Source organism: Schistocerca cancellata, chromosome 7, assembly GCF_023864275.1.
Source record: "Schistocerca cancellata isolate TAMUIC-IGC-003103 chromosome 7, iqSchCanc2.1, whole genome shotgun sequence".
Classification (NCBI taxonomy): domain Eukaryota; kingdom Metazoa; phylum Arthropoda; class Insecta; order Orthoptera; family Acrididae; genus Schistocerca; species Schistocerca cancellata.
The window spans coordinates 444,226,918-444,242,207 of record NC_064632.1 but is presented as its reverse complement, the minus strand read 5'-3'; the positions used below and the strand labels follow the sequence as shown (position 1 = coordinate 444,242,207).

The 15,290-nt window shown below is 43.2% G+C and overlaps 1 protein-coding gene and 1 pseudogene across 3 annotated transcripts in view; both read left to right on the top strand.

Annotated features, from left to right (window-relative positions):
- LOC126092311 (ankyrin repeat and IBR domain-containing protein 1-like) overlaps window positions 1–15,290 on the top strand; it is a 564,318-nt gene that overhangs the window by 35,872 nt on the left and 513,156 nt on the right. The window lies entirely within an intron of this gene.
- On the top strand, window positions 14,158–14,275 carry LOC126093045 (5S ribosomal RNA; annotated as a pseudogene).

The window sequence follows — 15,290 nt, the reverse complement described above, 5'->3', positions numbered from 1 at the left end:
GGCAGTGAATATAGTTTTCAAACGCGAAAATCACTGACAAAATGAGGGCATTTTATGGAACTATTCAGGTCGTGGATTACTAGAGGAGAGAGGAAGGCAAACAAATGGGCCAGCGAACAGATCAAGTAACCATTCCTCTTCGTACGGTATACGCTATAATCGACTGTGATTACGTATACGTAATTTGTCGCAAGGTATCGATTCTGAAGTAATTTGACCGAAAGAATGTGGAGAAGCCAACAGCTAATCATCAAAATTGCTATTGAAATCACAGTCTTAATAAGGACTTTGTGAAATAAATGTAATTAAAAAGATCAGTCTAGACTGTTAAGTCGAATTTATCATTAAGTAGAATTAGTATACTAATGAAATTCTAATTATAGAATGAAGTAATTCGGTCGTCAGGCACGCAGTTTATTTCTGAATCTAATTGGTTATAAACAGATTGAAATTCGCGTAATAAACAGTTACATATGTATTGCTGACGTCAGACAACATTTGCGCTGGAGTATCCAGGGAATCAAAAAAAAATGTTTCGTTAAATCAGGTTTCATACCCATAATTTTAGAATTGTCTAAAATAATGATGCACAAAATGAAAAATGAATGGATGACAGTAGTACCTTACACGACTACGCCTCTGAAATGATTAGCAATTAAGTAAAGTAATATAAAGAGCGAATTTTAAGTATTTGGAAAATTTTATCCAATACCATTCTTAACAGTAAAGTTTATATGAACTTTACTGTTAAGAATAGTAGTAGACAAAGTTTTCCAAATACTAAAAATTCACTCTTAATATTACTTTACTTTAGTGCTAACAATTTCAGAGCAGTAGTAAAATACCATGGCAACACTGGAACACGACAGCCAAAATATAGGTATAGAAAACTACCAAAATAATAATAGATAATTAATTCAGTTAAATAACAAAATTCAATTCTTTCAAGAGTTATTTTAAATGTTAATTTCATATCTTTTTTCAAATTTTTAATGACTTTCATTAATTATCAAGAATACGAAATTTCAAATTGAAGAAAAAATTAGTTTTACTTTCTGGCAATGTTATTGTCTTCAGTATTATTCAAATTTAGCATTCACAATGTGACACCCTGAATGTAGGAGAACACGACATCCAGGTAGTAATCTCTTGTAATAGTGAAATTATGAAATTACAATTAAAGTTCACAGAGTAAGTATATGTACCAATAACTCAAAATACTGGCAACATTTTGCAAAGCTCAAAATCGTCGATCTTACATTTTTGGTTGCTGCAGGTGCGAAGTAGTAATTCGGAGGAACAATGCTTTATAATTACAAATTATAGTATCTCGTCTCCAGGTCCAAACATTTCTGACACTTGCTATGATTAAACAGTACTCTTATTTTTATTCTTCTTGAAGCACCATTACAAGTAACCATTGCACTGTGGCCCTTGTAACTCGCCTCTTCAAACGCGAGACACTGCTGCAGCCATAAGCGCTATATCATAGCCAATCACTTTCATCTTTACTTAGACACAGCTAAAGAACTTCCTTTTCTAATGGCCTTTCGTTGTCAAAGACTTTATATATTTAAAACAATTAGTTTTAACCACTCAGAGTGTTCAGTGATTCGACACAGTACAAAGCCCCTAACATTGCTGTGTGTCTACCGCACAGATTTTATAAAATTGTTTCTGTTTTAGGTAACACTACACTTATAACAAACGCATTTCTCCTATTTAGTTTGCAACACTGAAACTGATCACAGATAAAAACGAATTTTTAAAAAATCACATTAAATTGTTCAATAGTGAAGCCTGTATTACAGTGTCACATACTCCACTGCAGTGTCTCAAAAATACTGACGTTGAAGATGTAATTACAACTTTACTAAAACTGTAGTGAAATTGGGCGTGACATGCAGCTATGTGAACGTTTGAAAAGTGGATCAAGGACATTCTTGGCAGTATGCTAAGACACCGCGTGTAGAGTCAGCAGTGGAGAAGTGATAAATTAAAACGTAATGCTGTGGTGTCACCACCAGACACCACACTTGCTCGGTGGTAGCTTTAAATCGGCCGCGGTCCATTAGTACATGTCGGACCCGCGTGTCGCCACAGTCAGTATTTGCAGACCGAGCGCCACCACACGGCAGGTCTAGAGAGACGTACTAGCACTCGCCCCAGTTGTACGATGACTTTGCTAGCGACTACACTGACGAAGCCTTTCTCTCATTTGCCGAGAGACAGTTAGAATAGCCTTCAGCTAAGTCCATGGCTACGACCTAGCAAGGCGCCATTAGCCTAACAGTGATTGTAATTAAAGAATCTCATTTGTATCATCAAGAGCGATGTACCACAAGGATGAATCAAAGTTAAGTATTCCTGGAGCTACGTACTTTTCTTTATAGCATTCATTACGTATCCTGTTCCAGACTTCACGCCAGGCGGCGTGTGTGTACGCGTGCCTTTCGGTTACCCGTCACTGTGGACTGTCTGTCTTGTCAGTCCACAACAGATGCCTCATACTGAAGTTTTACTGCTTCAACAACGAAAATGTAGTAATAAAGTTTATATACATAAGGTTAGAAATTTTTCATAAAGCTTGTTGGAAGTCGCTAAGGCCTCTCCTTCTACACTCCTGGAAATGGAAAAAAGAACACATTGACACCGGTGTGTCAGACCCACCATACTTGCTCCGGACACTGCGAGAGGGCTGTACAAGCAATGATCACACGCACGGCACAGCGGACACACCAGGAACCGCGGTGTTGGCCGTCGAATGGCGCTACCTGCGTCAGTGTCAGCCAGTTTGCCGTGGCATACGGAGCTCCATCGCAGTCTTTAACACTGGTAGCATGCCGCGACAGCGTGGACGTGAACCGTATGTGCAGTTGACGGACTTTGAGCGAGGGCGTATAGTGGGCATGCGGGAGGCCGGGTGGACGTACCGCCGAATTGCTCAACACGTGGGGCGTGAGGTCTCCACAGTACATCGATGTTGTCGCCAGTGGTCGGCGGAAAGTGCACGTGCCCGTCGACCTGGGACCGGACCGCAGCGACGCACGGATGCACGCCAAGACCGTAGGATCCTACGCAGTGCCGTAGGGGACTGCACCGCCACTTCCCAGCAAATTAGGGACACTGTTGCTCCTGGGGTATCGGCGAGGACCATTCGAAACCGTCTCCATGAAGCTGGGCTACGGTCCCGCACACCGTTAGGCCGTCTTCCGCTCACGCCCCAACATCGTGCAGCCCGCCTCCAGTGGTGTCGCGACAGGCGTGAATGGAGGGACGAATGGAGACGTGTCGTCTTCAGCGATGAGAGTCGCTTCTGCCTTGGTGCCAATGATGGTCGTATGCGTGTTTGGCGCCGTGCAGGTGAGCGCCACAATCAGGACTGCATACGACCGAGGCACACAGGGCCAACACCCGGCATCATGGTGTGGGGAGCGATCTCCTACACTGGCCGTACACCACTGGTGATCGTCGAGGGGACACTGAATAGTGCACGGTACATCCAAACCGTCATCGGACCCATCGTTCTACCATTCCTAGACCGGCAAGGGAACTTGCTTTTCCAACAGGACAATGCACGTCCGCATGTATCCCGTGCCACCCAACGTGTTCTAGAAGGTGTAAGTCAACTACCCTGGCCAGCAAGATCTCTGGATCTGTCCCCCATTGAGCATGTTTGGGACTGGATGAAGCGTCGTCTCACGCGGTCTGCACGTCCAGCACGAACGCTGGTCCAACTGAGGCGCCAGGTGGAAATGGCATGGCAAGCCGTTCCACAGGACTACATCCAGCATCTCTACGATCGTCTCCATGGGAGAATAGCAGCCTGCATTGCTGCGAAAGGTGGATATACACTGTACTAGTGCCGACATTGTGCATGCTCTGTTGCCTGTGTCTATGTGCCTGTGGTTCTGTCAGTGTGATCATGTGATGTATCTGACCCCAGGAATGTGTCAATAAAGTTTCCCCTTCCTGGGACAATGAATTCACGGTGTTCTTATTTCAATTTCCAGGAGTGTACAATACTGGATGAATATAGTCTAAGTAATTTACGTGCCATGAGTTACGCTGCCTCGAGGCATTTAAAATTTATAACTTTAACACTTATAATACCTAATCCTCTTAATGATTAGATTACGGCAGCATTTCAAATCTTTAAATTCGGTGAATAATTATGTGAAATAGTGAAGAACCAATTTTTGTTGACACTGGGAGGCAACAGCCTTCAGATGAAACCTAGCGGTCATTTATCTGTTTAGCAACACAGTAGATAATAATTGATGATAACACCGCCCTAATGGAAGGTGGGTAGATTTCATTAAAGACATGCGAGTGCAGCATGGGTGTTTGGAGCCTAAGACCGTAATGCGCGGTAAAGTCTAGCTGAAGCCTTTATCAAGCAGTAAGTGTCACATAACTGGTGACGATAAAGATGTGGAGTAGGAGGAATAAGTAAGCATAAATTGGATGCAAGATTTGCACCCAAACATTTCTTGCTGTCTTCATGGAAATATTAATCTCATAATATGACAACTGGCAGACAAAAGCAAGTGCAGTTAGAAGTCCTTGGTTTCTACTTCCAAGTTCTACTGAGATATTGATACAGTCGCAGTCTATACACTTTATGATCTTGAGCGCAACTTGTTGCTTCGATACTCGTACGTATATATACTGGTACAACTGGCCGGAAATATCTTAATTTATCACGGGTCTAAATCTGGCTCTACCGAGTCTCATGCTTTCTCACAGTTAACCTGACGATAAGGCCGAATCTCTGTGCTGAATGAACACGACTTCGCTTCACGCTAGGCGATACGATGTTTGTTGCAAGCATGCTATGTTCAGTGCAATAGGTGCTGGTTGCGTGACCATACATTCAAGATATACAGCTTTTATAAATTTCGAAGTCACAGTTATTGGCGGACATGTGGCATCAGGACTTCGGTTCTCGTTGTTGATTGCTAGCATGCTATGTTTATTTCAGTAGGTGCTGGTTGCGTGACCGTATATTCAAGATATACAGCTTTTGTAAATTTCGACGGCACGTCACAACTACTGATGAACATGTCGTATACAGGAATTCTGCCGATGCCGACGTTATGTGGGAAGCGGAACTAGTAGATTCACATGTTATATCTGAACACCTCCGACCAAATATAGGACTTGCATTCTGGAAGATGACTATTGAATTCATCCAGCAACTTAGATTTAATTTGTTCAGTTGTTCCCCTAAATCGATGAAGATGAATGATGGGACGGTACCTTTGAAAATGACAGGGAGGATTTCCTTCCCAGTCCGTTTCTGTGACCATATTAAGATTGAAACGGAGGTTGACGCAGGAAAGGCCCAAATACAAAACGTCTTTTTTCCAAAATTATTTCGTAGAGGGAGATCGCGCTATAGTTCCTCCTCTAAATCGTCGCAAGAACGACACAATGACCGATGTTGAAAAAAATAACCAAGGAACAGAAAAGCAGCTGAAATAGTTTAACAGAGGAAATGTCACTAGACCTGAGGGTATATCAGTTCGATTCTACAAGGGATATCAGAGAGAACCTCCCCTCTTCTAGCAGCTCTGTACCATGTTTCTGGAGGAGTGAAATCTCCCAATTGATCGAAAAAAAGTACAGGTCTTTTCAGTTTTCAAGAAGGGTCTTCCAACGCACATAATAAACAACAGTGCTATATCACGGACTTCGGAATGTTGGAGAATTGCCGGCGGGAGTGGCCGAGCGGTTCTAGGCGCTACAGTCTGGAACCGAGCGACCGCTACGGTCGCAGGTTCGAATCCTGCCTCGGGCATGGATGTGTGAGATGTTCTTAGGTTAGTTAGGTTTAAGTAGTTCTAAGTTATAGGGGACTGATGACCATAGAAGTTAAGTCCCATAGTGCTCAGAGCCATTTGAACCATTTGTTGGAGAATTTTGGAACATGTTCTATGCTAGGGTAGTGTGAACTTTCTGGAGACCGACAATCTACTTTGTAGGAACCAACATGGCTTGCGAAAACAGCGATCGTGCGACGCGCAGCTCGCGTTCGTCGTATACGAGACGCAGAAAGCAGTAGATAAAGGCGCTCAGGTGGCTGCAGTGTTGCTTGACTTACGAAGACGTTCGGTACTGTTCCGCACCGTCACCTAACGATCAAAATACGAGCATACGTAATATCATATCATTTGTGTGATCGGATTGAAGAGTTTCTAGCAAACAGAACACAGCATGTCATTCTGAAAGAATGCGTCCATAAAATAAGACTACGCGTATGACGTGATCTGAAGTGGAACAACCACATAAACCTAATCGCAGTTAAGGTGGATGCCAGACTGTGATTCAGTGGAAGAATCCTCAAGAAATTTAGTCTATCAACAAAAGAAGAAGTTTACTGAACAGTCATTCGAGAAATACTTGAATATCGCTCGTCTGTCTGGGGCCCCTACCAATAAGATTGATAGAGGAAATAGAGAAGTTTGTAAGAAGGGCAGCACGTTTCATTATGTGTTCATTTAGTAAGCGTGAAAGCGTCACGGCGATGATCAGCCAATTGCAGTGGCAGAGACTGCAAGAGAAGTGGTGTGTACCACGGTGAGATCTACCATCAGAATTCCGAGAGCATATATTCCTTGAAGGGTCAACTAATATATTGATTCCTCCTACGTATAGCTCGCGAAAAGTCCATGAAGATAAGATTAGATTGCACAGAGACGCTGGTTTTCCCGCGAATTACACTTACGGAAAAAGAAATCGCAACAGCAAAGAATAACAAATATAGAGCTGAAATTTTGGGAATGGTTTTTTCTAGATACCATGTTTAACTGATTAACGTTGCAAGACGACAGGGTAATGTAAGCGCGAGATAAGCCATTGCTAATGTGAAATACTGATACATTAATAACCGGTGGAGTCATCAGAATGTTGAACGCAGGCTTGCACACATGTATGCACTGTGTTGTACAGTTACAGGATGTCAATTTGTGGGATGGAGTTCTAAACCCGTTGAACTTGGTCGGTCAGTACAGGGACGGTTTGTTTGTCAATAACGGTTGAGTTGTTGTTATACGATGTTCCATATTTGCTCGACTGGAGACAGATGTGGTGATCGAGCAGCATGTCGACATTCTGTAGCGCCTTTTCGGTTACAACAGCGGTGTGTGAGCGAGCGTTATCCTGTTGGAAAACGCCTCCTGGAATGCTGTTCGTGAATGGCTGTACAACCGGTCGAATCACCAGTTTGACGTACAAATTTGCAGTCAGGGTGTGTGGGATAGCCACGCGAATGCTCCAGATAACACGCGAAATTGCATCACACACCATAGCTCGAGTTGTAGGTCCAGTGTGTCTAGCACGCAGACAAGTTAACTGCAGGCCCCAAGTGGCGTCCTCCTAACCAGTACCGAGCGAGGTGGCGCAGTGGTTAGCACACTGGACTCGCATTCGAGAGGACGACGGTTCAATCCCGTCTCCGGCCATCTTGATTTAGGTTTTCCGTGATTTCCCTAAATCGCTTCAGGCAAATGCCGGGATGGTTCCTTTGAAAGGGCACGGCCGATTTCCTTCCCCATCCTTCCCTTACCCGAGCTTGCGCTCCGTCTCTAATGACCTCGTTGTCGACGGGACGTTAAACACTAATCTCCTCCTCCTCCTCCTCCTAACCAACACACGGCCATCACTGGTACTGAGGCAGAACCAGCTACCATCAGATAACACAACAGACCTCCACCTTGCCCTCCAGTGAGCTCTCGCTTGACACCAGTGGAGTCGCAAATGACTATGGTTTGGGGTCAGTGGAATGAACGCTACTGAACGTCTGGCTCGAGGCTGTCCTTGAAGGAACCGATTTGTAACAGTTCTTTGTGTCACTGTGATTCCAGTAGCTACTTAAATTGCTGCTGTAGATGATGTACGATGCGGCAGAGCCATACTATCAACACGTCTTTCCTCTCGGTAGTGCCAGGTGGTCATCGAGTGCCGGGTCGTATTGCGATCATACATTCTCTTGACCAAAGCTGCAGCATTTATGACTGTGGCTTTATTCCTGCCAAGTCATTCTGCAGTACTGCAGAAGGAACGCCCAGCTTCTCACAGCCCTATAGCACGATCTCGTCCAAACTCAGTGAGGTGTTAATAATTGCGTCTTTGTCGCCCTAAAGGCATTCTTGGCTAAGACCAAGTCACATGTCCAATCTCAAAGGGAACTAACCTCACGACCGTTACAGCGTGTATTTAAAGCAAACCTGATTTGCATCATCATAGTGACGCCACTAGTGCCACTCTGGCGCCTCAGGCTCGAAATTTGAATAGACGTCATCTTTTAGATGTAGGAACACATCTGATAACTTTTGTTTATGCCGCACAAATCCTTCTTGGTGTTACAATTTTCTTGCTGTCAGTGTATTTTCTGTTGGAACGTGGCAGAACACGAAGTATTCTGCGCCACACACCGTATGATAGCTTCTGGAGTGTAAAGGTAGACTTGAATGTAGACGTTAGGTGCTGACCGCTCCGGAAAACCTACAAAAGTGATACAGATTGATCTTCTTGGGTCCCATTTAAGGTCTCTGTCGCACCCTACTCCCCAGTTTCACATTGTTTTGTATTGCCACCCGAAATGGACATTCCCACAATAACAGAATCCTTAAAAGATATTCTTGAATTCATGGCGTCCTCCTCCTTTCGTACGAATTTATCTAATAAGCACTGGCATGTCGGTGAAAATGAAAAATTTTAAATTGAAAAGAGGTACAGCAAATGCCTAAAAGGGAAATACAGATTCAGGTGAATGGTGAGACGATGTAAATAGTTCTGTTTGTAAAACAGATGGGAGACAAGACTACTATAGTTACTGAGGAATTAGTGTGATATCAACACTGGCTATAGTATAGAGTCGATTGTGGAACAAAGAGAAGAAATAGAAGTACAGGACCTAGAAGAGCAGATTTACGCCGGGATATTCACTTTCATATGGGATATTACCTTACAGAGTTGGTAATGCAACTAGTTATTATATATATTATGCAATATAGTTATTATAAAAGTAACATCACAAAATACATGCTCATAAAAACTAATTGTATCATACATAAAAAATCATAATCCAGATATCTGAATTAATTATGAACTATTTTACTTAAATTCTGTAAATTCGTTTTATTAATTTTTTTAAAGATGTACCAGTGACTGTTACTGAAGAAGTTGTAAACAATTTGATTTATGTTACGTATCTGTTCTTGTTCGTTGTGGACGGTCTTGGCGGGAGCATGGTTGTGGATGGATAGTCTTGGCGGGAGAGTGGTAAGAAGAGCTAGTGGGGTTTCGCGGAACAGTTGAAGACAGATGTATTTTGTGTTACTAGTTCGGAGTGAGAAATATTACTGAATATAATTATTGCAAAGTTCAGACATTTTATATCATTCAGTTATCTTTGGAAGCCACTGGAATACCATAATCCTTTCCTCAGTTAATGTTTCTTCGTATCGGAATAGGAATGGCGACCAGCATCAACAACGAGCCCACTAACGAGGTAATCAGCTAAGTAATAACTTAGAATTTTAGATGTGGATATGCGATTAGATGCAACTTAATTCAAAGGTCTGTTTCGAAGACAGATCATTGAGTACTAAGCACTGAAGAGGAACATCACATTTCTCACTGAGAAACAACCAGTAACCACGTACTGACACATTTAGTCTTTGTAGACGTGCAAAAAGCTCCACAAAATAGATTACTGATCGGCAAAATAAGTGCATACATTAGCTATCAATGCAGCAATTCTATACAGGTTGTACAAGTAGGTTTAAAGTGGGAAAAATGATTTTCCCTGCTACTCCCAGTCTCCAAAGAACAGCAGCGAAGATCGTCTATGTCGCCAACCATGTTTAAAATGTACTTAGAAGAAGCCCCAAAGAGATGGAGAAGAAAATTGTACAGGAGGCAAAACTTTTTACGCCCTTCTCTTCTCTGACGATCAGGTTATTGTAGCTGGAAATGCATACGACAGGCTACAGAAATTGAAAGAAGAACATGAGCAATTGGGTATGACAATTAACACGTATAAAACTGAATTTATAGTAGCACAAAAAAGACCTGTAGACGATCTTGACACTTGAACTTAGAAAAATCGAAGGATGTGACGCTTTCAAACATTTTGGAGTGCAGTTGCCATTCAAAAGCAGATGCACAGTTGACATAAATAATAAAATAGGCCAAGGGAAACAGAAATAATACAAATCAACGGTTATATCTGGAATAGCAGCATATAAAAAATGACGAAGCAAATCACATTTGAATGAGCTGCTGAGAGCGCTGCTGTGTATAATGCAGGTATACTGGAGCTGAATATGTGAGAAGCTACTAGCAATGGAAATAGACTTTTGAAGATGAAGTTGCGGCATGTCAAGGCTGGACCACGTAAAGGAAAACGAAATATGAGAGATTATGGGAGCCAGCAAGATAATCGGTTCAACAGAAAAATAGTGTCTGTTATCGCTCGGTCTTCTAGAAAGGGCGGAAGACCTGAGGTGGCCAGAACAAACTTTAAAACGAACTCAATAATGGAGACGGAAAAGAATATTTGCTCAAAGAACATTGCAGGAAGGTCTATGAGGTAGGAAGGAGATTGGGTTAGTAGATAGAGGTGGAAAATGGGAAGCGAGAAGCTGCCACAGCCGGAAATAACACTCGCGATTTGATGATACTTAGACAGGCAGAGTTTCTCCAGTGTCATCAGCAATATTCAAATCCGTAAGGCTAGACTGCTGTTCCTCTGTATGCCCATATTGGAGCTGACCATAGATTTTCTCACTATGAAGTCTATAACTAGTATAGAAAGGAATGGTGACAAAATGCATGCTTGTCTGACGCCTATCAGAATGGTAATGGAAGAGGATGTTCCTATTTTCTATTCTCATACAACAACTCTAGTCTATTGATTGGCGACTCCATGTTGTCTTGTGCACTACGACCAGATAACAGGTATACTTGAAAAAAAAGACAGCATTGGTCGTATATTTTTTACTATCGCAAAATCGATTTTCTGTCACTGAGTGACCATCTTCAGTGCTATATTGTATAACTTAAATTAGGATGCACTGTTGTCACTAAGCTTACGGCAATCACATAGACTATGTGATTGCCTTAAGCTTAGTGACAACAGTGCATCCTAATTTAAGTTATACAATATAGCACTGAAGGTGGTCACTCAGTGACAGAATATCGATTTTGCGATAGTAAAAAATATACGACCAATGCTGTCTCTTTTTTCAACTCTAGTCTAGATACCGGTTTCTGAGGGCATCAAGGAAATGGTAAGAAATTGCATATAGCCTTAATTCCACAATGATTCACCGTGTATACCACCAAAGCCTTTTGTTTTTTATCAAGGACGTTTATGAGAAATAGACAGTCGAATTCTGTGCATTGCTCTCATACATTTCGCAAAGTGAGCCGGCCGATGTGGCCGAGCGGTTCTAGGCGCTACAGTCTGGAACCGCGCGCCCGCTACGGTCGCAGGTTCGATTCCTGCCTCGGGCATGGATGTGAGTGATGTCCTTAGGTTAGTTAGGTTTAAGTAGTTCTAAGTTCTAGGGGACTGATGACCTCAGAAGGTAAGTCCCACAGTGCTCAGAGCCATCTGAACCATCGCAAAGTGAGCAAAATCTCCTACCTCGGAAGTCTGCCTGTTATTCTCACGGTCAACAATCTGCTGCTTCTTGTTACTTTTTTAGAAGAACGAGGCCAAAGCCCTTACCTGGCGACGAGATAAGCGTGAAACCTTACCAGTTTGTACATTCGGTTAGATTTTCTATCACTGTTGCCACGTCTATAGTCTTTGATTGTTGGTGGATTTAATTACAGCAGATTAGTGAAGAAGCACCCGACCGACACTGTTCCCTAGCAGATCACTCACTTGCGGATCTTCTGTCCCAGGCGTCGGATTTCTTTCCTTACCGCAGGTGTTTCAGTTCCTAGCAAGGAGCTGGTTTACAAAATAGGCATAGGGGTAGCTACAAACAATGAAAGTCGGGATAATCTAGAGAAACGTGTTTTCAAAAATGAACGCATAAACGAAAACTGTCCTGCCGCAAGTTTCCGTAAATTATCTTTTACAGAATGTAGCCGCTGGCGAGTAATAGACATCATGCAGGACAAGTTCAAAGTACAGGGCTATTACAAATGATTGAAGCGATTTCATAAATTCACTGTAGCTCCATTCATTGACATATGGTCACGACACACTAGAGATACGTAGAAAAACTCATAAAGTTTTGTTCGGCTGAAGCCGCTCTTCAGGTTTCTGCCGCCAGAGCGCAGTGAGACAAAATGGCGACAGGAGCCGAGAAAGCGTATGGCGTGCTTGAAATGCACTCACATCAGTCAGTCATAACAGTGCAACGACACTTCAGGACGAAGTTCAACAAAGATCCACCAACTGCTAACTCCATTCGGCGATGGTATACGCAGTTTAAAGCTTCTGGATGCCTCTCTAAGGGGAAATCAACGGTCGGCCTGCAGTGAGCGAAGAAACGGTTGTTCGCGTGCGGGCAAGTTTCACGCGTAGCCCGCGGAAGTCGACGAATAAAGCAAGCAGGGAGCTAAACGTACCACAGCCGACGGTTTGGAAAATCTTACGGAAAAGGCTAAAGCAGAAGCCTTACCGTTTACAATTGCTACAAGCCCTGACACCCGATGACAAAGTCAAACGCTTTGAATTTTCGGCGCGATTGCAACCGCTCATGGAAGAGGATGCGTTCAGTGCGAAACTTGTTTTCAGTGATGAAGCAACATTTTTTCTTAATGGTGAAGTGAACAGACACTATGTGCGAATCTGGGCGGTAGAGAATCCTCACGCATTCGTGCAGCAAATTCGCAATTCACCAAAAGTTAACGTGTTTTGTGCAATCTCACGGTTTAAAGTTTACGGCCCCTTTTTCTTCTGCGAAAAAAACGTTACAGGACACGTGTATCTGGACATGCTGGAAAATTGGCTTATGCCACAACTGGAGACCGACAGCGCCGACTTCATCTTTCAACAGGATGGTGCTCCACCGCACTTCCATCATGATGTTCGGCATTTCTTAAACAGGAGATTGGAAAACCGATGGATCGGTCGTGGTGGAGATCATGATCAGCAATTCATGTCATGGCCTCCACGCTCTCCCGACTTAACCCCATACGATTTCTTTCTGTGGGGTTATGTGAAAGATTCAGTGTTTAAACCTCCTCTACTAAGAAACGTGCCAGAACTGCGAGCTCGCATCAACGATACTTTCGAACTCATTGGTGGGGACATGCTGCGCCGAGTGTGGGAGGAACTTGATTATCGGCTTGATGTCTGCCGAATCACTAAAGGGGCACATATCGAACATTTGTGAATGCCTAAAAAAACTTTTTGAGTTTTTGTATGTGTGTGCAAAGCATTGTGAAAATATCTCAAATAATAAAGTTATTGTAGAGCTGTGAAATCGCTTCAATCATTTGTAATAACCCTGTACAGAAGTTCACGCAACAAAACCGTTTTCAAAATAAAGACCAGTCCCCAGAGAGAACACAGAAATCAAATAATGGGTTACACTGTAAGAGAAGAAACTAACCGTGGTTTACGCTTAGATAAAACTAACAAAGGTCGGCCAGAACAGCTTACCGCGCTAAATGTCGATCTGCAGCGCCAGTATCTTGCTGCGCAGACGTAGCGGTAGTACAGTCGTAACCACTGTAATTGCGACGTGCATAGCAACTTTAAACTTCACGAGTGGCTCCCGGATGACTAACTACGCAGTTCCCAAAGTAAAGGGAAGCATTAAATGGCTGTAACTGTCGTACACTGAACCTTGCGACGTTGACACCCCTAGAAACTGCTACGGAATGGGCTGGAGAGTTGCTCCCCATGTTATTTAAAGCTACACGAGAACGTCCTTGTAGCCAACCTAACCGGGGGTGAGAAGTGGAGCCATTCCTGCTGTCCTGGCTGCCTGGAGTACCCGAATTACGGCCCTCAAGTTTGGTGTCTTGGGCTGACTAGAATTCTCAGAATGTGGGAAAAATTTGTGTGCCTCTGCGATCGTGTGGCTTCAACGACGATTCGAAATATCGGCCAGAAAAACAAGCTAGATTTCGCCATCTTGGGCGTTCTCTATATTAATTAAACGGGAGCGTTAAATTTGTGCCAATGGCCTTGCCGCAGTGGTAACACCGGTTCCCGTCAGATCACCGAAGTTAAGCGCTGTCGGGCTGGGCTAGCACTTGGATGGGTGACCATCCGGTCTGCCGAGCGCTGTTGGGAAGCGGAGTGCATCAGTCCTTGTGAGGCAAACTGAGGAGCTACTTGATTGAGAAGTAGCGGCTCCGGTCTCGGAAACTGACATACGGCTGGGAGAGCGGCGTGCTGACCATATGCTCCTCCACATCCGCATCCAATGACGCCTGTGGTGAGTATGACACGGCGGTCGGTCGGTACCGTTGGGCCTTCATGGCCTGTTCCGGAGAAGTTTTTGGTTTTGGTTAACTTTGTACTGCCCATCCAACCGATGGTCCTCTCTATGTAGACAATACCTCGGTGGTGTCTACGGACTTGGGAAAATTTCTTTAGTAGTATCAATTCAGTAATTAAGTTTGATGATTTGTTTGTTAATTTATCGACTGGTTTCAGTTAGGTATCACTTTATTCAGAATTTTATTTGGAATTCGAGTCTGTGATTAGAATCAAAAGATTAATTTTATTACTCTCTCTTCCTTTGGTGAGGACTGGTCTGGACAGAATCTGTTGCCGTGCCACGTGCGGTTTGTACTTAACATAGTCCATGAGTTATTAAGTTCCAAAAAACTTTACACATAATTTCTAACGCATACGAAACTTCTGCTCGCTGACATTCCAGCAAATTGATGTAAGGAAAAAAATTATTGGTTAGTAGTTTTTCGCTGTTCATGCAGAAAAACTTTAGCCACAGGCATGACGTTTTAATTTATTATTGCTTCACTACCAACTATATTCGCATCACAGATTGCAGATAATATCCACATACGCCACTGAATGTATCTAAAACTTATATTATTGTACGACACATAATTCAGTAGATATAACGTCACGGACAATGAAATGTGTGAGGAATTTTCTTTTGCTTAAAATGGAGCGATTACCCAGATTACATTATCCTGTAAAACTTCCTGGCAGATTAAAACTGTGTGCCTGACCGAGACTTGAACACGGGATCATTGCCTTTCGCGAGCAAGTGCTCTTGCCCCCGAAACGCAAAGGTCCCGAGTTCGAATCTCGGTCCGGCACACAGTTGTAATCTGCC